Genomic DNA, 23,159 nt, shown 5'->3' with positions numbered 1-23,159 from the left:
AAAACAAAAAAATAAAAAAATAGAAAAGAGGCTTCAAGATGGGAGTCGCGGACGCTCAACAGCACGCACGTCGATTCTGTTTCCATGGCAACCCTCTTCCCCTCTTCTCAATATGTTCGGAGAGGCTTATATAATTTAAGCAAAATTACTGTTATTGATCAAACACACTGATATATAAATGAATATGACTTAAAGTAGCCATACTGTGATATATATATATATATATATATATATATGTTGCGACTTAACAAACGCATTGTACCATGGTAAGTTGCACTGCGAAGATCGCCCTATGCGACGTTCAGTAAGGTGTGATCTAAAGGCGTGTGGCATCCCAATGCACTTATATCCACTGCATAACTGCAAAACGTGGGTGTGAACATTGACCAAGAAGCATAATTTACATTGACTGTATGCTTCACTGTGTTTGAAACAATGCGTGCATAAACACATAAACAGGCTTTCCTGTTCCATTGAGCTGCGACGCAACACTTACTGTGAAAGTAGTCTCATATAAACACAGAGGACGGAATTGGACCAATCCAGATTGGCTGGCAGGATTGGCTGCCAGCCCTGCATTGCCTAATGATTGGTGGAGACTAGACCTCTAGGTCCCACTGGCGGAGGTATCCAAGCTAGTAGCTCTTACTACTGGCTCTGATACCTCTGCGGGCGGGACCTAGAAGTCCTGTCTCCACCAATCATTAGGCAACGCAGGGCCGGAAGCCAATCCAGGAGGGGTGTTGCCGGGAAAGTTGTGGGGGCGTTGAGAGAGTGGTAAGAGGAAATGGACTCGAAGTGTTCCAGCGCAGTGTCTAACTATTCTACACTGCATCGGCTTCAGTCCTGGGGCATCATCTTCCTCCACTCTGTGGCAGGCATACATTAATCATCCGCTGATGGCTGGGCACTTTCCATGGGCGTAACAATTGGGCCTGCAGCTTCTGCTCCCGCGGGGGGGGGGGGGGGGGGGGGCTGGGGGCGGTGGCTCCTAGTTACAAATTAGGGGCATGCTGCCTGATGTCTGAAGTATTGCCGATGCTTTATTGCTCTATTTGTAACAGTCTGAAACGGTGGAGCAAAAGAAGGACCTATAGGTATAGGTATGTATAAAGCTGCTCACTGCACTGATACTGGCCTGAATTCGTAGTTGTTTAGTGTATGTTGGGAAAGTGTATGCAGTAATGAGTGTAGATAATGAGGGCAGCAAGGGTTTATGTATCTGGGCACTGTAGTTTAGATAGCTTGTTAAGGGCGGGACGTACACGACAGACCAGAAGTGTGTCTCCGTCTTGAGTTGCTTATGTTCCCCGCCGTATATTTCAACATTTGCGCACACTGGCCTTGGATGAATTTTGGCATACACCCCACTAAATGGTTGTAATGCCGTGCACCCTCTGGTGCCCCCACAGCTGCCTCTTCACCACCCAGCTACATACCTCCCAACTTTTTGAGATGAGAAAAAGGGACACGTAAGCCACGCCCCTGCCACACCCCTGATCACGCCCCCATCACACCCCATCACACCTCTAGTCATGCCTACCATAAAGATTTCATAAGAAAAAAGATGTTGTTTTATGATTCAAACCACACTGGCCCTCTCTATCCTGGTTCATTTTTCGTCATAGTAACATTTTAAAATTAGTAATATATCAATTTAAAGGATGGGAATAAAGTTTAGAGTCAATCAAACACTTTTTTTTTATAGATAAATATATATATATTTACATAGAAAGAGGGACAAAGCCCTGAAAGAGGGACAAATGAGGGTGAAAGAGGGACAGAGGGACAGGGCTCCCAAAAAGGGACTGTCCCTCCGAAAGAGGGACAGTTGGGAGCTATGCAGCTACAACACGGACCACAAGTATGTTTTCTTTCTGCATAATATGCACCAGGTTTGCAAACAATTTTCCTTGATCTACGCATTGTTTTTACACTGCACCAATGCACTTTGTGATCCATATTGCTGCTATTAAAGACTATAGTGCCAGACATTTCTTGCCTTTTGGATCCGTAGTTCAGATAGTGACAGCTTGAGGAAAAGGTCCACAAGACTACCCTGCACCATGGACGCAACAGGTTATTTTTTTCCGTTTTTTGTCCTCTAAGCCTAGGTGTGTCTTATAGTCCGGAATGTCTTATGGTCTGAAAATACTATTTTCTTTTGTAGAAAAAGTATGTATTAAGGGGCCAGTGCACACCAAAAACCTCTAGCAGATCCGCGAAATGCTAGAGGTTTTTGAACCAGATTTTCAGAGAGATTCTAGGCATGTTGAGGCCCCATTCACACTAGAGCATTTTGCCAGTGATTTTGGAAAAGTGCTTACGCGCTAGCGCTTTTTAAAGCTCTAGTGCTATAATACCCTATAGGGTCGTTCTTACTTAATCGCAAATCGACAAAAGCAAACGTGTAGCCTGCACCATGTTCAGGCGATCTTCCGGCGATCGTGCTTCAGTGTTATAGAAGTGCTAAACGCGATCGTGGGAAAATTGCTGCAGTGTCCAGTGATTTTTCTGCGTTAAATTGTGGAAAAATCACTCCCGCAAAACGCTGGCAGTAATCACCGGTGTTTTGCACTTTTAAGTGCGAATGAGGCCTTAGAGAGATTTTCTAAACATGCCTAGCATTTTTTTAAGCGTTTTTGTGTAGCAGATTTCATATATTGTTACAGACAGTAAAGCTGTTACTGAACAGCTTCGGTAACAAAAATGCCTGGAAAACCGCTCTGATCTAGCGTTTTTCAGAGCGGTTTTCCACTTACCTATACTTTAACATTGAGGCAGAAACGCCTCAGAAATCTAAAAAATGCTGCAGTCCCCGAGTTTGGGTTTGTGGAAAAAACGAGCCGCTCTGGTGTGCACTAGCCCATTAAAATACATTTTCCCAAGCAGTTTTCAAACCGCTAGAGTATTTAAAAACGCTCATGAACCGATCTGGTGTGCACCGGCCCAAAGACTTATAAATTCTGCTCATACTTTCTACAAGAAACCCTACTTTTTTATTTTAAAAAAGCGGCCCTGGATTTTCCATCTGGTGACTTTGCCTAGGCAGTGCAAATCGCAGACCCTAGAGTGGTTTGTTGCAGCAACAGCATTTTCTACAAGGCGTTCACTTGTATTAGCATCCCAATTAAGCTAGATGGGGACAGGACCGCTTCGCATCCCAACGCCGGCAGACTGCTCTGTATCAGTAAGACCTCCTGCCCGGCGCTCACATTACAATAAAAGTAATGATCATAATTTGGCTGTTTATGGGGACCCTCCTGGTAGCAATTTTGCCACCAGGGTGTAGATGAGCTTTAATAACATCCAGCAATGTACAGAAAAGCAATATTACTGCTCCTGCAAACTTACCACTGTCCTTTATCCACACAGAACCAGCGGGCAGCACCGGAAGTAAAACACTTTGAGAATTAAGTACTTAAAGAGGAACTGCAGTGAAAATAACATAATAAAAAAGTGCTTAATTTTTACAATAATTATTTATAAATGATTTAGTTGGTGTTTGCCCATTGTGCAATCTTTCCTTTCCCTGGTTTACGTTATGAAATGTATTACGTGGCGACATCTTTACTGCTGGTAGGTGATGTCTGTAGAAGGAGATGTTGCTTGCTTTTTTGACATTTGGAAACAGCTGTGATTTCCCACAATGCAACAAGGCTTCCACAGTGTGATGTCAGTACCTAGGTGCTGACATCACAGTGCGGGAAGGGTTCCACCACAATATCAGCCATACAGAGCCCCCTGATGATCTGTTTTAGAAATGGTAAAGATGTCTCATGAGCGAGGGGGTATCAGCTACTGATTGGGATGAAGTTCAATCCTTGGTTACAGTTCTTCTTCAAAAACAGTAAACATTCCTCTGACTCGTCAACAGCACCAAAGCAGACAGCTGATTCTGCATCAGTGAGTGCAGCGGATGAATTCCTCAGCCTGGAAGGTAAGGATAGAAATTAGCAAAGGCCGAAAAATAAAACCCAGCCTCATCGCACTAAAGGTGTCATAAAGATAGCAGAGCTATTAGCTCATTTGTATAAACACATGGATATCCTCATTTGAGCGTCTTCAGCGGAATTCTTTATTGGCAGGGAAGGGGGAACAGGTTTCCGAGCCAGAGATAAAGGTTATGTGGCTGAATAGGCAAGTCAGAATATTCTGTGGTTTAATGTTTGCTATAACCTCTCACAACTAATGCTTGGCTTTTGCGTTTCCTTTCTGATTTATGGTAGAAAGAATCCTGTTAGTATACCTTTAAAAACAGTGCTGCTGTAACTTGGACCCCGGAGAAAGTCCCTATAGTAAATTAGAGGTAATCATTGCCAACATATGTACTATGACCTAACCTAACTCTCACATGAGAACTCCCTCTTGATCCATAACCCTACTCAACCCCCGCGATGTCTAACCTTAAGATCCCCCACCCCGGCAATGTCACTATAGGAACATATTTTAATAGATTCCTGCCCACACTTTGCAGTCACAGGGTGCATAATGGGAGGCCTCTGGCCCCCAAATTACCTGGCGCTAATCGTGGCTACTAACATAGGCACCTGTGGTGACACCCAACTTACCTGGGCACCTCCGGCACCCAAATTGACTGCTAGATCCTAATTTGCTGTAATGTTACAACTGGACAAGCAGTGTGTCAGTACATGGACAGCCAAGGAAGCAGTTACTTTTGATTGACAGTCCGGGCACATTAACCACTTTACCCCCGCGCATACGTATTTCTCCGCCCCTTTTTCCATCCTTTAACAACCAGGGACGGAGAAATACGTACTTTCCGCGTTCCCGACGCTGTCCGCGCTCCCGCTCGTAAACACGCCGCCCGCCGCTAGTAAACACGCCGCCGCCCGCTCGCCCAGAGATCAATGAACGGGAAAATCCATTCCCGTTCGTTGATCTAAGCCCCGCAATGATCCGCTGCTCTCCTATGGGCAGCGCGATCATTGTGAGAAAAAACTCACGTGTCCAGCCTCCTTATACTTCCTCCAAGCTTCCGGAAGGAAGCTTGGAGGTCGCATTAAAACAAAAAGTTACTGTGGCCATCTTGTGGCCAAATAGTAAACTACACCCTACACATTTTTCACATACAAATAAATGACTTTTACACATAAAATTAACTCATTACCTCCCACACTCCCCATTTTTTTTTTTTTTTTTTTTGTAATTAAAAAAAAAATTAAAAAATTTACAATTAAAAAAAATACATAAATAGTTACCTTAGGGACTGAACTTTTTAAATATTTATGTCAAGAGGGTATAACACTGTTACTTTATAAACTATGGGCTTGTAATTAGGGATGGACGCAAAAATGAAAAAAATGCACCTTTATTTCCAAATAAAATATTGGCGCCAAACATTGTGATAGGGACATAATTTAAATAGTTTTATAACCGGGACAAAAGGGCAAATACATTTCATGGGTTTTAATTACAGTAGCATGCATTATTTAAAAACTATAATGGCCGAAAACTGAAAAATAATTATTTTTTTCCCCACATTTTTCCTATTTTCCCATTAAAACACATTTAGAAAAAAATAATTCTTGGCATAATGTCCCACCTAAAGAAAGCCTAATTGGTGGCGGAAAAAACAAGATATAGTTCATTTCATTGCGATAAGTAATGATAAAGTTATAGACGAATGAATGGAAGGAGCGCTGAAAGGTGAAAATTGCTCTGGTGCTCAGGGGGTAAAACCCCTCAGTGGTGAAGTGGTTAAAGATACCATCTTTGTTATTGGTTATCCTAAACAATTAGCCTGAAATAGATTCACAATTTTGTTACGTTGGATCGGATGTTTGCAAATAACTGAATTTGAGAAATGATCTTTCTGCACGAGAAGGAACCTTTTCAGCATATGGAACACAATGTTGTACTTGGCCAAAAAACAAAACCTAAGTGTTTTTAAAGAAATGCAATCACTGGGGCAGTAGGGGTGGTTTGAATCCCTGGAGGTCTCATGGCAATTTTTCTTATAATTTATCTTTTGAGTTTATTTTAGGTTCAGGTTTGATTTAACCAGCTCTGTGTATGTTAAATAGCTTTACTATAGATATTATTATTATTTGTTGTATTTATAAAGCACCAACATATTACACAGCGCTGCACAATAGATAAATGGGTTAACATACAAGGAAGGATATACAAGGAGCTCACAACAAAACAAGATCATGCAAATGTCTTGATAAAGGTAGTTCAATGTCTATGATATAAATAAAGTATGTTCTAGTCCACAAGAGGGGTGACAGACAGTGGGATTTCGTAATCAAGTTAGAAACACTAAGGGGAGGGCCCTGCCAGAGGCTTACAGTCTAAAGGATTGTAAGGAAATCCTAACCTGTGCTTTGCTTTCCCGACACTAGGACTTCCCTGGCTTTAATGTAAACCCATGGTGGTCCAGGAAACAGGAAATGAGGGGTGAGAAATGTCTGATGTAACTTTCAACACTTTTCTACTGTACAAAAATAAATAAATAATTTAAAAAGTTTAACCCCTTCGGGACAGTATTTTACATGCGGGGGGGAGGGGGGGCGCATTTGGGGGACTCAGGCAGCCGAATCCCTAATGTGGGCAATTAGCTTTGGTCCCCCCTGGGTGGCCAGGTGGCCCCCGTATTGATGGCAGCCTTTACTCACCTCCCAGGCTCCAGCGATGAGCTGCTGTTGACCCCTCCGCTCTCGCTGGCTTCCCGGCTCGAACTGACGCTAAGTCCCGGGTCGCGGCTTGATGACGTCATCAAGACGGGAACCAGCACTCAGCATCAATACAGCAGGGATGCCGGCAAGAGTAGAGGGGAGCGCCGATCGTAGGGGGACTGGCAGGAAGGCGAGTGGATGCTCTTCCTTCCCCCCTACCGCCGCAGCTCTGTAAGTGATCTCTATGATCCACCAGCGATCATAGTAACCACGTGATCAGCAGCCATACACGATGGCTGCTGATCACTGAGGGGAGATGTCAGCTGTCATATGACAGCTTAATCTCCCCCCTCCGGTGCGCACGATCGCGTTGGTATGGTTCTTTAGCGCAGACGTTGAATCAACGTCCAGTCAGGGCGGCAGCACCACCTACTGGACGTAGATTCAACCTACGTCGGTACCCAAAAAGCTTAAAGAGAAACTGTGACCGAGAATTTAACTTCATCCCAATCAGTAGCTGAAACCCCCTTTTACGTGAGAAATCTATGCCTTTTCACAAACGGATCATCAGGGGGCTCTGTATGGCTGGTCCCCCTCCCACAGGAAACTGTGAGGACCATGGTACTGGCAGTTTCCTGTCTGTGAAACTCATTGCATTGTGGGAAATAGCTGTTTACAGCTGTTTCCAACTAACAAAAAAGCAAGCGGCAGCAGCTTCCAGTGACATCACCTGCCAGCAGTAAGAATGTCACCGTGTGATAAATGTCAGAATGTAAATCAGGGAGAGAAAAGATTTTACAATGGACAAACTGACTAAATCATTCATACATAATTATTGTAAACATGAAGCACTTTTAAGTCTGTTTAAGTCTCTGTCCTTGCTCCATTTCCATTCTACTGGTTAGCAGCATTAAAAAGAATAAGGAGGTTCTCATACTTTTCTACATTAGCCAAAGATGTTTTTGTTTTTTTTCCGGAGTTGAACTTTAAACTTAGGGAGATGATGAAATGAAAGATGCACCTTTTTACCGAAATTTCCCAATACAAATGCTAAAGAAGACAGAGGGCTCATGATATTAGTAGTAAATATAATTAATAGTGTTTTATATTGCACCAATATATTCCATGGCACTATACAGATAAATCTGTTTCAAAGATTGGTTACATAGACAAATAACTGCATCACAACTCACAATTTTCTGTTGAACTTGTACAGGCGGGGCAGTCACGTGCATCAGGCGGTATCATGCGTCAGGCAACATCCTGCCCACCCCGCTCCCTCACTGGCTGCCGCTAGTTTACCTTCTTGAAACAAGCATCGTCCGCCTCCTGCAGCAAGACCATCTCACCGGGCCCCCCTCTCCAGTCTCCTCAGTCGCTTGCTTCCTCTAAGACTTATATATGCAGTGACCCGCATCGCCGCAGTGTAGAAAGGAGAGCACTCCCCATAGCAGAGCATATACCGAAAGTTTTATTTACGATTTCTATGGGAGCTGCTCTCCTTCCTTCACTGTGGCACTGCGGTGGACCCGGCGAAACGGTCCTGCTGCAGGAGGCGGCTGCTGCTTGTTGCAGGAAGGTAAATTAGCAGTGGCTGGGGAGGGAGGGAGGCAGGCTGGCTATACTGAGGGAACCTACTGAGGGAACCTACCTGGCTAGCCTATACTGGAGGCACCTACCTGGCTAACCTATACTGAGGGAACCTACCTGGCTAACCTATACTGGAGAAACCCACCTGGCTAACCTATACTGAGGCATCTATACTTGGCTTTCTATACAGGGGGCACCTATACCTGGCTATCTACCTATACTGAGGGTATTTTTTTTTGCACCACAGCTATAACGTGATCATCAATGGCAGTTTGGTCAATGAGATGCAAATAATGCTGATCTGAGGCAGGATTAAGCAAATTTTATATGCAAAGGTATGCAGCTTGAAAATGAACCGATCTGACCACACTCAGGGCCCGTTTCCACTATCACGATTCCGCATGCAAGGTCCGCATGCGGATTCGCACAGGCAATACAAGTGGATGGGCCGGTTTCCACTTGTCAGTTTTGCTGTGTGTTTTTCCGTGCAGGATTTTTCTGCATGGCAGAGCCTTCAGAATTCGCTTGCATGTGGAATGCAGGAAAATCGCACGCAATGTATTGAATAGGGAAATCGCATGCGTTTTCCCCATGCGTTTTTTGCCACGATTTCGCATGTGATTTTGCATAGGTACCCATGTTAATTCACACAGGCAGTGACATGGTTAAAATCGCATTACCCTAACCTATGCGAAATCGCATGCGAAATCGCGGCAAAAAACAAATGCGGAATCGCACCCGCACGCGATTTCGCCTGCGGTGGTTCTCCGCGATTCCGCAACGCACTAGTGGAAACGAGCCCTCAAGGTGCCCACTAATGATCCAATCTTTGTTGTCCAATCTTACCATTTCTATGTTATTTCTTGTAAGGGTTTGCTTAAAGTATCCTTTTAACATATTCCTTTAGTTTACTCTTCTTCTACATAGGTTTGGTAAGATTGGACAAAAAAAAGATTGGCTCATTAGTGTCCACCATAAGGTTTGGTATAATTTGATTGGTCCATTTTCAAGCTACATGCATTTGCATATGAAATGTGCATGACCCTGCATCAACTAAAAAGTATTTGCATCCCATTGACCACCCATAATCCCAGTACTCGCTTCATTTACTTTTTTTCTTTTCTTTTGGGAGTGGCCTCAGCAGTGGGAGGGTACGGCACATGCTCACTAGAGCTGGACAACTCACCAGACTGCATAGAGAGATTTTAATCTGAAATATCTCATCCAGAACCAAATCTTCGTAAATGCAGGCGGATAAATGCCTCACCCACCTGGGAGAAATAACTTATGGACTCTTCTACTACATAGACAAACAAATATGACAGCGCTCACAGGCTGCAACTGGCTTATAAACCATCAAGGGTGGTGTACAGACCCCCAGGGGCTAAATACATGCCTTGAATCCAAATCAGATGCAAAATTATGCAACATTAAGTGCAAATTTATGTGCTAGTCCCTAATCTAAAATTTGAATGCAGATTGGATGCAGGCTACCACAAGTATACTTAGAACATTTTACATATAGAAGAGGGTGTAGGCAGTGCTTCCAAATACAGAAGGCTGCACCTGCATCCAATCTGCATTCACATTTTAGATTAGGGATTAGCACATAAATTTGCACTTAATTTTGCATAATTTTGCATCTGATTTGGATTCAAGGCGTGTATTTAGCCCCTGGGGGTCTGTACACGCCCCTTGATGGTTTATAAGCCAGGTGTAGCCTGTGAGCGCTGTCATTTTTGTTTGTCTGTCTTGAAGAGATGTGTATACCATTGTATGATAAGTCGCACCAGGTAAGTTATGCTTTTAATGTCAGGTTAGTGGTAGGTCTTCCCCGAGGGGGCACTTCACCGCCGTGGGGAATTCTAGCAGGAAATGATTTGTGCACACATTATTTATTGAAGCTAACGCCCTCCATTGCTGTACCTGTTTGAATGCATGTTGTGTAATATAGTTCATTGGAACTCTGCACTTCTCTGCAGCTTAATCAACTCAGGTGCAGCCTTCTGTATTTGGAAGCTCTGCCTACACCCTTTTCTCTATGTAAAATCTTCTACTACATAGATTTGGTAAAATTGGACAAAAAATTGGATCATTCAGTGATGAGCAGAAACTATGCCAGTGCGAATTAACGCATCGTAGTTCGTAGGTTACGTTTCAAAACTACGCTTACAAATTTACGCGTAGCGAAGTACCGCTACGCATAGCTTACGCCCACTATGCGTAGTTAACTAACATGTGTATTGCGTAGTGTACTATGAATGCGTTACTTGCGTCAATTTTTCCGCGTGCGATTGTATGCTTACAAATTTACGCATTGGAAAGGGTAATGTACGCATAGCAGAGTTACCAGTATATTATAGAGGGAATTAATGCGTACATTTTTCTGCATACGGGCATAATCATCCGCATACACTATGCTTCGCACTACGCGTAATTGCGTATTATAACGCGTAGCCTACGAAATGCATACAAAGCAAATATTTGATTTTGAAGCCGTAGTTTGGCGAAGCGTAATTACGTAAAACTATGCATATTTCCAGCGTAGCGAAGTTGGCTGACTACGATCATCCCTGGGATCATTAGTGGCTACTATAAAGTGAAATTTGATTGGTCCATTTTTAAGCTGCATATATTTACATAAAAAATATGCATAACCTTGCATCAACTTTTAAATGATTTGCATACCATTAACCACCCATTGTGACAGCACTGGCTTGAGCTATATTTTTACCTTCTTCCCTTCTGGGTGTGGCCTCAGCAGTGGATGGGTTCCAGCACATTTGGACTAGAACTAGTCATCTCATTATAACAACAACAACACATTTGTAAATGTCTTTTCTCTTGTAGGACCCAAAGTGCATAAGCGTGCCTCAGATCAGTACATAGTAATGTGTACAGGGGAAAAAGTTATGTAATCATCAATTCCAGGCTAAACAGGTGGCTTTTCAGTTTTGATTTAAATGTGTCCAGGGATGGAGCTGTCTAGATTAAGCTTGGCATTCCACAGGGTAGGGGCAGCATGACAGAAAGCTCTGGCTCCAAAGGTTTTTAAAAAGAATCTGTACTCTATAAAATTTTTACAATAAAAAGCACACCATTCTATTCATTATGTTCTCCTGGGCCCCTCTGTGCTGTTTCTGCCACTCCCTGCTGCAGTCCTGGCTTGTAATTGCCAGTTTTAGGCAGTGTTTGCAAACAAAAGACATGGCTGCTTACCCGCATGTGATAGGCTGAGAGTAGCTCATTCTGTGAGTCATACAGAGCTTGGAGTCGGCCTGGAGAGGGTGTGTATAGTTTCTATCCTATCACAAGCAGACCTGCACATTCCAGCCTGAGTGCCTGAGCCCGACAGTGCCGACAGAGGAAAGAAGATTAGATTATATAACAGAGATAATGCAGACACTGTGCAACTAGGAAAGGCTGCAGTAAGCCAGAGCACATTAGAACAGGTATAAGAACTTATAGGATAGAAGAAATAAGGCTGAAAATTTTGTTACAGAGTCTCTTTAATTGAACTCTGGGGGTGGTCAAGTTATTTGATCCTTTTGATCTAAAGTTGTGGGAGGTGTGACCCAGTTGCATAGAGTGATTTTAATCTGAAATTTCTCCTCAAGAACCAAATCTTCTAAAATGCAGGTGGATAGAAGCCCTGCCCACCAGGCTCCACCCACCTGGGAGAAATTACTTATGGACAGACATCAAAGTAGTTAAAGTCGTTAAAAATACCGGCTATTAAAACTATTTTTCTCTACTCAGTGTATTGCTATATGCACATATTTTTTCTCTTTTTTAATAATGTTGAAAAATGCAGCCAGACGGGCCGCATTAATACCGTGCCGTGTGAAAATTCTCGCCACAGGCGCCGCGCATTTAGCTTCCTTATTTCTGAAGTGTCAGTAGATCAAGTGAGATGCAAATTGTACTTGACATAAAAGATGTGTTACCTTGTAATGTGCAATAAAAATGCAATGGCCGGCGACAGATGTAAATCACAGAAATAAGTTTTTCAAATAAGTAGATGGGCGAGAGGAGGAATCGCTCCGATATAATGCCATTCAGCTTCATAGTGATGAACCCTTTATGGGGAGAAGAGGAAAAAAAAGTGTAATAAAAACAGCTCATTCAAATTCCATATAAATAACAGCAAACAGATCGAGAGGAGTTTTACGGTTCCGCTGTTTTATGTGTCACTGCCTTCATTCACATTTGGCATTTTTATTATATTAAGAGACATTCTTTTTTCTTTTCAGGTAGGGATCTTAAAAATATACACCTGGTTTTCACGACTGTAAAATAATGCCCTTTAAAATAAATATCAGGGTGGGCGGCGTATAAAGCCGGTCTCGGGAGGTGGCTGCGGGGTTAACGCAATCGACAGAGATACGTATTTGGTTCAGCAGTGTCTGTCTGTTTGCTATTTATACAGTGCTACGCAGCTGGCGGTCCCTGGACTGCTTACATTTTTACCAGCAGTGCTGTTAGCAGTGATAACTAGTGGGAGGTTTAAATTTGCAGCTAATAGAGTGGTAACCGCTGCAGAGTATGAGGATTGGTATAACATCTTCAGCAGGGCTGGATTTCTGGAAAGGCCACACAGGCCAAGGCCTTGAGCGGCTGCATCCCATAAGGGCACCTGAACATTAAAGTGGGGTTGCTACATACGAAAGAGGAGGCTGACAGTCGGGAGCAACACATGAAAAAGGGAAACTGATGCCCAAGGGAGCGGTTCCTAAAAGAGAGCGTGTGCTGTACATGGATGATATACTGAACACTGAGTGGGAGGGGCATTGCTCCACATGAACACGGAGCTACAACTAACTCGGCCTAGGGGCACAAAAAGTATAAATCCGGCCTTGCTCCTCAATCCTGGGGTGTGCTGACTCTGCAATGCTTGTTTTCAGTATTCCAGTGCTTATTCCCCTCCCTAACCACCAAGATTGACTAGTACTAACTGACCAACTTGAAAGACCAACTTGAAAGTAAATCTGCTCCCCAAAGCCAGTCATACACAATACAACTGCACCGCTATCTGCGCTGTCATCCACCCTCGATTATGATTAAAATTACAAAGCACCTACATTGTGGTTCTGTATTTTAATTGTGATTTGGTGTAAGAAAGGATGACTCACTTCACCATATGGATGGCTAAAAGTCTAAACTGTATTGCAATATCTGTGGACAATCAACACAAAAAGCTCGCGCATATCGAAACAGACATGCCTCCTTACTCATAGCTATGACCGAGCCTTTTCTGCTTCGATACACGTGAGCTTTTTTTAACCATTTCAGGACCACAGTGTTAAACCCCCATAAAGACCAGGCCATTTTTCTGTTAATAGGCCACTGCAGCTTTAAGGCCAAGCTGCAGGGCCGCACAACAGAGCACACAAGTGATCCCCCCCCCTTTTCTCCCCACCAACAGAGCTCTCTGTTGGTGGGGTCTGCTTGTGTCACACGGCTGTCCCCAGATCACAGCGCTGTACTAACTGAAAAGACGCCGGTTTCGCAGTCTAACAGTCTCCCGAGCGGCGATCACCACTCGGAGACTGAAGGCGGGGTGGAGCTCCGCCTCCCAAGCAGGAGATGCACGCAAAGTCTGCGCATGATCTCGTGCAGTAGCCGGCTTCAGGACTTGACGCCAATTGGCATTAGGCGGTCCTGAATCGAACATCAATTACATGAGATAAGAAGTTTAGATTTACTCTTTACGGCGCTTGTACTAACAATCCTTGGCAAAGGTAAAATAGTTTAATAACAGCAGCAACAAAAGCAGGAAATATGTCCCGACGCAGAACCAAACAAAAAAAAAACCTCCTAAGAACCCACCACCCCCATGCACATGTCTCCCACCTCCATGCCCACCACTTTCATTATGTTTAAAAAAAAAAACGTGCAACCTTGAGCTCCTTATGCCCTTCCAGGTTTAATCTTACCATCTGGAGAATATTATCTAAGATTTCCCTCATTAGAGAGAATGGATCTGGAGAAATCCAATGCATCAGAACAGCCTTCTGTGTGGCTAGGAGCAAACAAAAAATAAATTCAAACTTGGAGATCTAAGGGAAGTGGTTTCTAGTGTCCCAGTGCTATGGAATAAACAGGTGTGAACTTTTTGTGCTGATTGTCCAAAGATGTTGCAATAAAGTTTGGACTCTTATCCATCCAGCCAAGTGTGCTCATCCTTTCCTACACCAGCTTCCATGGCTTATTGTCAGATTCCCTGCTCCCGGCTGGGTGACAACCTGAGTGGTGCGGTTGTTAGCGGCCCCTTCTCCCTTTCCCAATTTTAATTGTGATGTTGGTTGTAACGTCAATCAAAACACCAAAAACCACTGCAGTTTTTGCCTAATTAAATGTTTTTATCTAATCAAATGTCTAATTGGGCAAAAAAAAAGAAAATTGTGTAGTATATGGCCAACTTAAGATTGTTGATAAAGACAGCCATAAATAAGCTATCAAAAATGTAATTATGGTTAAATAACAGCTGGAGGGCTGTCACAGAGGCGAGAGTAGTTATAAAGAAGAATGATGGATGTATTAAACAAACACAGGTCAATACTTACTTGTTTTGTTTTTTTGTTTTTTGGGTTTTTTTTTGTGTTCAATTAAGTTATTTTGATATTTTAAATTCAAAAATGTTTCATTCTTGTACAGTTCTAAAATTCCCTTTCAGGTTTCTGGATTAAATGTCCTGGTTGAAAAGAATGAGGCCACACGAGCATGCAGTTATCGGAGGTGGGCAAAATTGGCAAAATTCGATTCCCTTCCGGTTTCCAGACCAATTTTCAAAGTTTGTGGCACAGAATTTCTGACTTAATTGCAAACAAACGATCATTAGCAATTTTTTTTACAAGACCCTGTTATTTTTGTGAAAATTGATTTCAATAAAAAAGTTAAAAAAAAAACCTCCTTTTTAAACCTAGAACTACTTTGGTCATCAGGATTAGAGGGATCCCAGCAGTCATCTTAATGATGTGTATGCCCTTGTTGAAGCTTTTTATAACTGATAAACTGTGCAGCAAGTGTAAACAGTCCGGTATGCATATGCCAGGTATTCCTTGAATACATATATCCACCTATCACATCAAGACTCGTCAGGCTTTAGGTCTGGAAAATCTCCTATCCATACCTAATGAGCGTGACTTGGCCGCACCCTCTCCCACCTGTCATTAACTCACTGAGATCTTCTCATTGGCTGACTTTACTACTTGCAGCCCTGTTTCAACCTATCAATAGTCTAAAAATATCTCAGAAGGTTAGGCTACATACCAATAGACAACAATATATAAATATAGGAAGTATTTCTGACACTAGGATAATTTACATAGGAGTGGGAATCCTGAAAAATGTTCTACTTTACTAGAGTGCCTCACCCTCTTTAATGTATGTGTTTAAAGCAAGAGGTTAGAAGAAGTTAACCAGTATTTTAGGCTCCTTCCTTGGTTTAGATAGAAGATGTTACCATTATTGCTTGTATCAACTCAACATTGTTATACACCCCCTACATATAAGATATCATAATATTGTTAAATGTATAATATTTGTTTATTCAACCACCTGACCTAAGTTATCTGTTATGCTTTGTTTTTAATACATTGATAACTTTCATCATTCCTTGTAGAGAAGATGTGGAGGACTGATGTTCCTGCTGTTTCTGTCTTTTTTTTTTTAACCAAAATTGGTAATTGTATGCTACTTAGGTTATCTATAATTTGGTTTGACATTTGATAGAGGGTTTTGTGCACTGTCTTTTGTTTTCTATAGCAGGCCTTAGTATTTTCAGAAAACACTTGCAGTATGCGCAGGATTTGCAATCCTAACATTCTTATGATGCAGAAATGCAATCCTAGAATGTCCTACCCATTGCGAACAATTTTTGCTATTAATGCCACCAGTCCTGTTCCCCTGATAATAATAGCTAAATATCATATACTCGATATATCTTTTATATTGTTTAACAAGGACATTTTAAAGATGCAGCTATAGTTTCTTTAAGTTCTTTTATCCTAGAAGAAGTGTATGATCATTTCTTGTGTTATTTCTTAATTTGCTAGCAGTTACTGTAAAAGTTATTTTATATGATCTTTTTGTCTTTGGAGTGAAATGTGATCCATAAAACCCTTGTCCTTGCTACTTGGGTCTTATACAGAATGTGGGGGTCCTGTACTGACCCCTCGTTTGCATCTAAAAAAAAAATCACTTCTTTTTGATCTAGTGGAAATAGTTTGGGTTATTTAAAATGATTCCTTGAGGCACCATAGAAGGAATACGTTTGGGATTACCATCATTAATAGTTATGGAGACTGATGTATGATCTGCTCATGTTATACATCTTACTTTTGATGTTTCTACCCTTTGAAGGTAAATTTCATCCACAAGTCAAAAAAGAAATCAATACATAAGTTAAAAGTATGATTGTGTGAATAAAAGGAAAGGTTTCTTTTTGAGCCATGTTGGCTTCTTCATGGGTCGAATAATACCTCCCTGTAGACAAAATTGTTGTAACGTGCGTAGACTTCTCTTTGATGGGTTAGAACAAGTGTCCTGAATTTTATCTGTGATAGTTTTGCAGTCTCCTCCTATGATTACTGCTCCTTACATTTGAGAAACTTTGTTAATGGATGTCTTGAGTTGGCAACACTTATGTTCACTAAAGTCATCACAGTACTATTGATGGAGCAAACTATAACCCAATACTTTCATATCCAATATCCAATATCTGGATGGCAACTGTGTCTTTTGGTGCAAAGCTCTGAAGTGACTTTTGAACCCACATTTATTATAGTATTAAAATCATTCTTCAGTCACAGCTGTGTTAGGACATGTCAGTTTACCAGCTGAACACAAGTCGGCACTGGTTGCGCACATGTTGCACTGTCTGTTTACCTTCCTCATGTCGTAAGTCAATTCAATGTAATCCATTTCCACGCCCGCTGAGGGTGGGTTAAAAGCAGTACATTCTATTTTTTTTTAAAGGTTGATTACCAATGGAAGCAGCTTGGTGAGGGAGGAAGGGGCTGGCACAATTTAATACTTACTCCATAAACAGTCAGATATAAGTATAGATTTCATTTTGGTGTTTTTTTTTCTGTTAAAGGACACCTGAAGTGTGATGGATATTGAGGATCCTAATCTGCTAATTATGACTACACAAAATTTTTTGCAGTTATGGCCATATGTTACAATTAGTAAATTCAATTGAATTTGTATGATCCATTCGTAATTTCACATAATTTTTGCATAATTTTGTACCGATTTTAGTGATTAACAGCAAAGCCCCCATACATGCCATCATTACCAAAATTACCACGTATGTTAAGGAGATTAGTGGGAAAAAAAGTGTAAAAAAAAATGCAAACTCAGAACTCAGAAAAATGACAGTTTAAAAACCATGTTTACTTTGAAGTTTTAAAATGTATTTTCTCAAACACTGAAAGGTCTTTTTGATTTTATTTTTTTGACTTGTTCTTACTATTCTCCTTGAAGTGAACCTTAATCCTGGTACATAAAAAAAGTTTAACTTACCCGGAGCTTCCCCAAGCCCCCTGCAGCCGTCCTGTGCCCTCGCAGCTCCTTGTGTGTCCTCTGGTCCCCGCCAGTGGTGCTCAGCAGAGCTCGAATATTCGAGTAGCTCGAATATTCGAGCTCTTTTTCAGCTATTCGAGCTCGGTATTCGAGCTCCGAATAGCTGCAGCTATTCGAATGGGCTATTCGCGTACACTCGAATAGCCCATTCACTATTCGAGCTATTCGAGCAAACGGCGCTATTCGAGCTCGGTACCGAGCTCGAATAGCGTCATAGCCCAGATTGATGTCCTTAGAGCCAATCAGAGGGCTCCCAGGCCCTCTGACGGCAGCCAATCACAGAGGGGGACCCTGGCCAGCCCCTACCCTATAAATAGCGGCCGCCATGTTACGTTTCTCCGTCCTTGCCTGAGACTTGCATAGAGAGAGAGTTGCTCCTTTGTGCTTTGGCTTAGCAAGAGCTTTATTGTGGTCATTTACCTAGCGTTTTTGCTCACATACACCTCCTATACACACCTATATTGTTGTTAGTTAGTTAGACATTGTATTTTAGTTAGTAGCTTTTGTGTTACATAGAGACAGGCCAGCTGCTGCAGGCTTACAGCTTTAGGCCTCAGGGCCTGCCTGTGTGGGCAGCTGTCCTCCTGTCCTCTGTTTATTTCTCTCTATTCTATACCAGTATTTCTGCTGTCCTTTACTACTGATTGTATTAGTATTGTAGTTATATACTGTAACTGTACTAGGACACTCACTGTCACTGTTCATAGGCTACTAGCTGCTCCTGCGTGTGTGCACTCACTGTCTGTGTACACACTACACACACTCTATTTCCAAGTTCTGATAACTGATTGATTATTGTAATTGAATATTGTAATTAGTTAGTTGTACTCACTGTTACTACTTACTGTACTAGGAGTCTCGGACACTCAGTCACTGTTCATAGGCTACTAGCTCCTGCGTGTGTGCACTCACTGTCTGTGTACACACTACACACACTCTATTTCCTTCTGATAACTGATTGATTATTGTAATTAGTTAGTTGTACTTACTGTTACTACTTACTGTACTAGGAGTCTAGGACACTCAGTCACTGTTCATAGGCTACTAGCTCCTGCGTGTGTGCACTCACTGTCTGTGTAAACACTACACACACTCTATTTCCTTCTGATAACTGATTGATTATTGTAATTAGTTAGTTGTACTCACTGTTACTACTTACTGTACTAGGAGTCTCGGACACTCAGTCACTGTTCATAGGCTACTAGCTCCTGCGTGTGTGCACTCACTGTCTGTGTACACACTACACACACTCTATTTCCTTCTGATAACTGATTGATTATTGTAATTAGTTAGTTGTACTTACTGTTACTACTTACTGTACTAGGAGTCTAGGACACTCAGTCACTGTTCATAGGCTACTAGCTCCTGCGTGTGTGCACTCACTGTCTGTGTACACACTACACACACTCTATTTCCTTCTGATAACTGATTGATTATTGTAATTAGTTAGTTGTACTTACTGTTACTACTTACTGTACTAGGAGTCTAGGACACTCAGTCACTGTTCATAGGCTACTAGCTCCTGCGTGTGTGCACTCACTGTCTGTGTACACACTACACACACTCTATTTCCTTCTGATAACTGATTGATTATTGTAATTAGTTAGTTGTACTTACTGTTACTACTTACTGTACTAGGAGTCTAGGACACTCAGTCACTGTTCATAGGCTACTAGCTCCTGCGTGTGTGCACTCACTGTCTGTGTACACACTACACACACTCTATTTCCTTCTGATAACTGATTGATTATTGTAATTAGTTAGTTGTACTTACTGTTACTACTTACTGTACTAGGAGTCTAGGACACTCAGTCACTGTTCATAGGCTACTAGCTCCTGCGTGTGTGCACTCACTGTCTGTGTACACACTACACACACTCTATTTCCTTCTGATAACTGATTGATTATTGTAATTAGTTAGTTGTACTTACTGTTACTACTTACTGTACTAGGAGTCTAGGACACTCAGTCACTGTTCATAGGCTACTAGCTCCTGCGTGTGTGCACTCACTGTCTGTGTACACACTACACACACTCTATTTCCTTCTGATAACTGATTGATTATTGTAATTAGTTAGTTGTACTTACTGTTACTACTTACTGTACTAGGAGTCTAGGACACTCAGTCACTGTTCATAGGCTACTAGCTCCTGCGTGTGTGCACTCACTGTCTGTGTACACACTACACACACTCTATTTCCTTCTGATAACTGATTGATTATTGTAATTAGTTAGTTGTACTTACTGTTACTACTTACTGTACTAGGAGTCTAGGACACTCAGTCACTGTTCATAGGCTACTAGCTCCTGCGTGTGTGCACTCACTGTCTGTGTACACACTACACACACTCTATTTCCTTCTGATAACTGATTGATTATTGTAATTAGTTAGTTGTACTTACTGACTGTTACTGCTTACTTACTTACTGTACTAGGGACACTCACTCAGTCACTGTTCATAGGCTAGCTCCTGCGCGTGTTTGCGCGTGCGTGCACTCACTGTCTGTAGTGTACACACACTAAATTTACTTGTGATTACTACTGATTATTGTAAGTTGTAACTGCTAGTTGTACTTCCTGACTGTTACTACTTACTTACTGTACTAGGGACACTCACTCAGTCACCTCACCCACCAACCCACTCCATTAAAGTACCCCACTTTTCACCCGCCCTTTTAAAAAACTTTTGTCTATACGCCCAAAACATCGAAGATGTCTGGAAGTGGCAGCCAGCGCGGTTTGGGCAAGGGGAAGGGCAGCAAGGGAATCAGGAGGAGAGGGAGCAGCATTGTGGCAAGCCGCGGGCGCGGGCGCGCCACCATGCACAGTTCCGCAGCAGCAGCAGCAGCGTCAGTGGCTAACATTCCTCCCATAGCCACTGGCCGTGGACGCCTTGGGCGCCGCCCAGCAGGAGCATCTGCAACTCACGCTGCAGAGACACAGCAGCAGCAGCGTGTAGCACCTGCTCCGATTTTCCTCCAGCCGGGTCGGAAACGTCCCATTGAGGAAAAGCATGCAGACACTGTGGTGCAACTCATGACGGAGGATGAGCAGCCCGCCATCAGCTCTGCATCTGAGGCCTCCACCCTCACCACCACCACCACCACCCCTGTTCGCAGCAGCCGCCCAGCAGGGTCTGGGGAGGAGGCCAGTTCACCGTCACTCGCCGACCTGTCATTCAGCAGTCTTTTGACCCCAGGCATCATGAGTAAATTGTCTGCTGTTGTTGGCGATCTTGAGGAGGAGATGCTGATGGGCACTTTGGGGGATGAGGGATTGGACAGCAAGACTGTGGCGACAGTCAAGCAGCCCATCCATGCATCAGGAGAGGAGTTTGGGGGGTCCTCATCCCAGCAGGACATGTTTCAGGAGGGGGAGGATGTTGATGACCCGGTGACAGACAGAGACTGGGTGCCACCACCTCCAGGGGATGTCGTCCTCAGCAGCTCTGAGGAGGAGGAGGAGGATGCTCTTGTGGGCCTTGCAAGGAGGCGCATCATTGCAAGCATTGGCAGCAGCAGTAGGCAGGTCCCACAGCCTGCTGGTGTCTCAGGCTCAGCAGCAGCAGCAGCAGCATCTGCCAGTACCACCACCAGCCGCACCCAAGCCCCCCAAGCCCCCCCCAAACCACCACAGGGAGACAGGCAGCAGCGCTTCCATGCCGTAGGGGGATGTTTCTGTCACCAATCTGGCGCTTTTTCACCATGCCCACAGTGTACAGCAAGTACGCCACTTGCAACCACTGTCAGCGGAAGTTGAGCAGAGGTGCAGACCCCTTAAAGTTCTGCACCAGCTCGCTCATCAACCACCTTGCTGCGAAACATTTCCACCAGCATCAGGAGTTCCAGAGGCTGAAGGCATCTGGTGCTGGCAGTGGCACCACACCCATCACTGCACAGCCTTCAGCAGCAGCAGCAACAGCAGCCACCCGCCCTCCTGCTCCTCCAGCAGCACCAGCAGGAGTGCGGAAACGCACTGCTCCTCCCCCCTCTGCAACTCCTGCCGCCGACACTGAGGCCTGTTCTGGCAGCCAGTCCTCAGTGGCCTCCTCCGCTGTGTCTGCTGATTCCCGTGCCAGCAAAAGGCCACGCCAGAGCCTTTTGAGCGAGTCCTTCCAGGGGGTGGTTAGGGCTCTGCCTCCCAGCAGCCGTCGCGTGCGGCAGCTGAACGGCTTGCTGGCACGGGCCATGTGCTCCCAACTCCTGCCGTACACGCTCGTGCAGGAGGGGAGCGACATTCGTGCGCTGCTTGCTTGCGCAGCCCCAGACTGGCAGCTCCCCAGCAGACACTTTTTCTCCCGCAAGGCCATTCCTGCACTGCACCGCTTTGTGATGGCCAATGTGGAGCGAGGGCTGGAGCACGCGGTTGGTGAAAGGGTCCACGTCACCATGGACTCCTGGAGCAGCCGCTTCGGGACAGGCCGCTACCTGTCCTTCACTGTCCACTGGGTCAGCTTGGTGGAAGGGGGTGAGGATGGGAGAGCAGCAGCGGGCACAGCAGCAGCAGCAACACAGTGGGTGTTGCCACCCCGCAGGGTCAGGGGAACTGCAGCAGGTTCCTCCGATCCTCTGCCATCCTCCGGCACACCTGGCCAAACCCCCCGCCTCAGCAGCAGCGGGAAGGCCCGCCACTGCCAAGCGCTGCTGCACTTGGTCAGCCTTGGGAAGACCAAGCTGACGGCAACCCATGTGTTGGCCAAACTCCAGGAGCAGGAGAGGATTTGGCTGACCCCCAGAGGCCTCAGAGTCGGAGAGGTGGTGGCCGACAATGGGGCCAATCTGGTTGCCGCAATAGACAGGGGAAACCTGACCCACATCCCCTGTCTTGCCCACGTGCTGAACCTGGTGGTGCAGAAGTTCTTGCGCACCTACCAGGGGATGGGCGAACTGCTGGAAACGGCAAGGAACGTTGTGCGTCACTTCCGGCGCTCGGCTGCAGCCTGTGCGAGCCTGGAAGACGTGCAAAAGGAGCTGGATCTGCCACGCCATCGGCTGATCCTTGACGTTCCGACTCGCTGGAACTCCACCCTGGCGATGTTGGAGCGTCTGGTTGAACAGAAGCTCGCTGTCAAACAGTACCTTGCCCTGGCCACTGTTTCCGCCGCTCAGAGAAGGGACAAGACCAGCAACATCCCGTCCATCGTCCCCGATGATGACTGGAGGCACATGCAGCAGGTGTGCTTAGTGCTGGCTCCCTTTCTGCAGGCCACTAACATGGTGAGCAGGGACCATGCTATGGTCTGCGAGTGGGTGCCCCTGGTTTGTCTGCTGAACAGGGCCCTCGATGCTTTGCTGGAACAGGGAGCGGCAGCCTTGGACCAGCAGGAGCGGCAAGCAGCTG

Source organism: Hyperolius riggenbachi, chromosome 6, assembly GCF_040937935.1.
Source record: "Hyperolius riggenbachi isolate aHypRig1 chromosome 6, aHypRig1.pri, whole genome shotgun sequence".
Taxonomy (NCBI): domain Eukaryota; kingdom Metazoa; phylum Chordata; class Amphibia; order Anura; family Hyperoliidae; genus Hyperolius; species Hyperolius riggenbachi.
Note: the sequence above shows the minus strand (reverse complement) of the source record.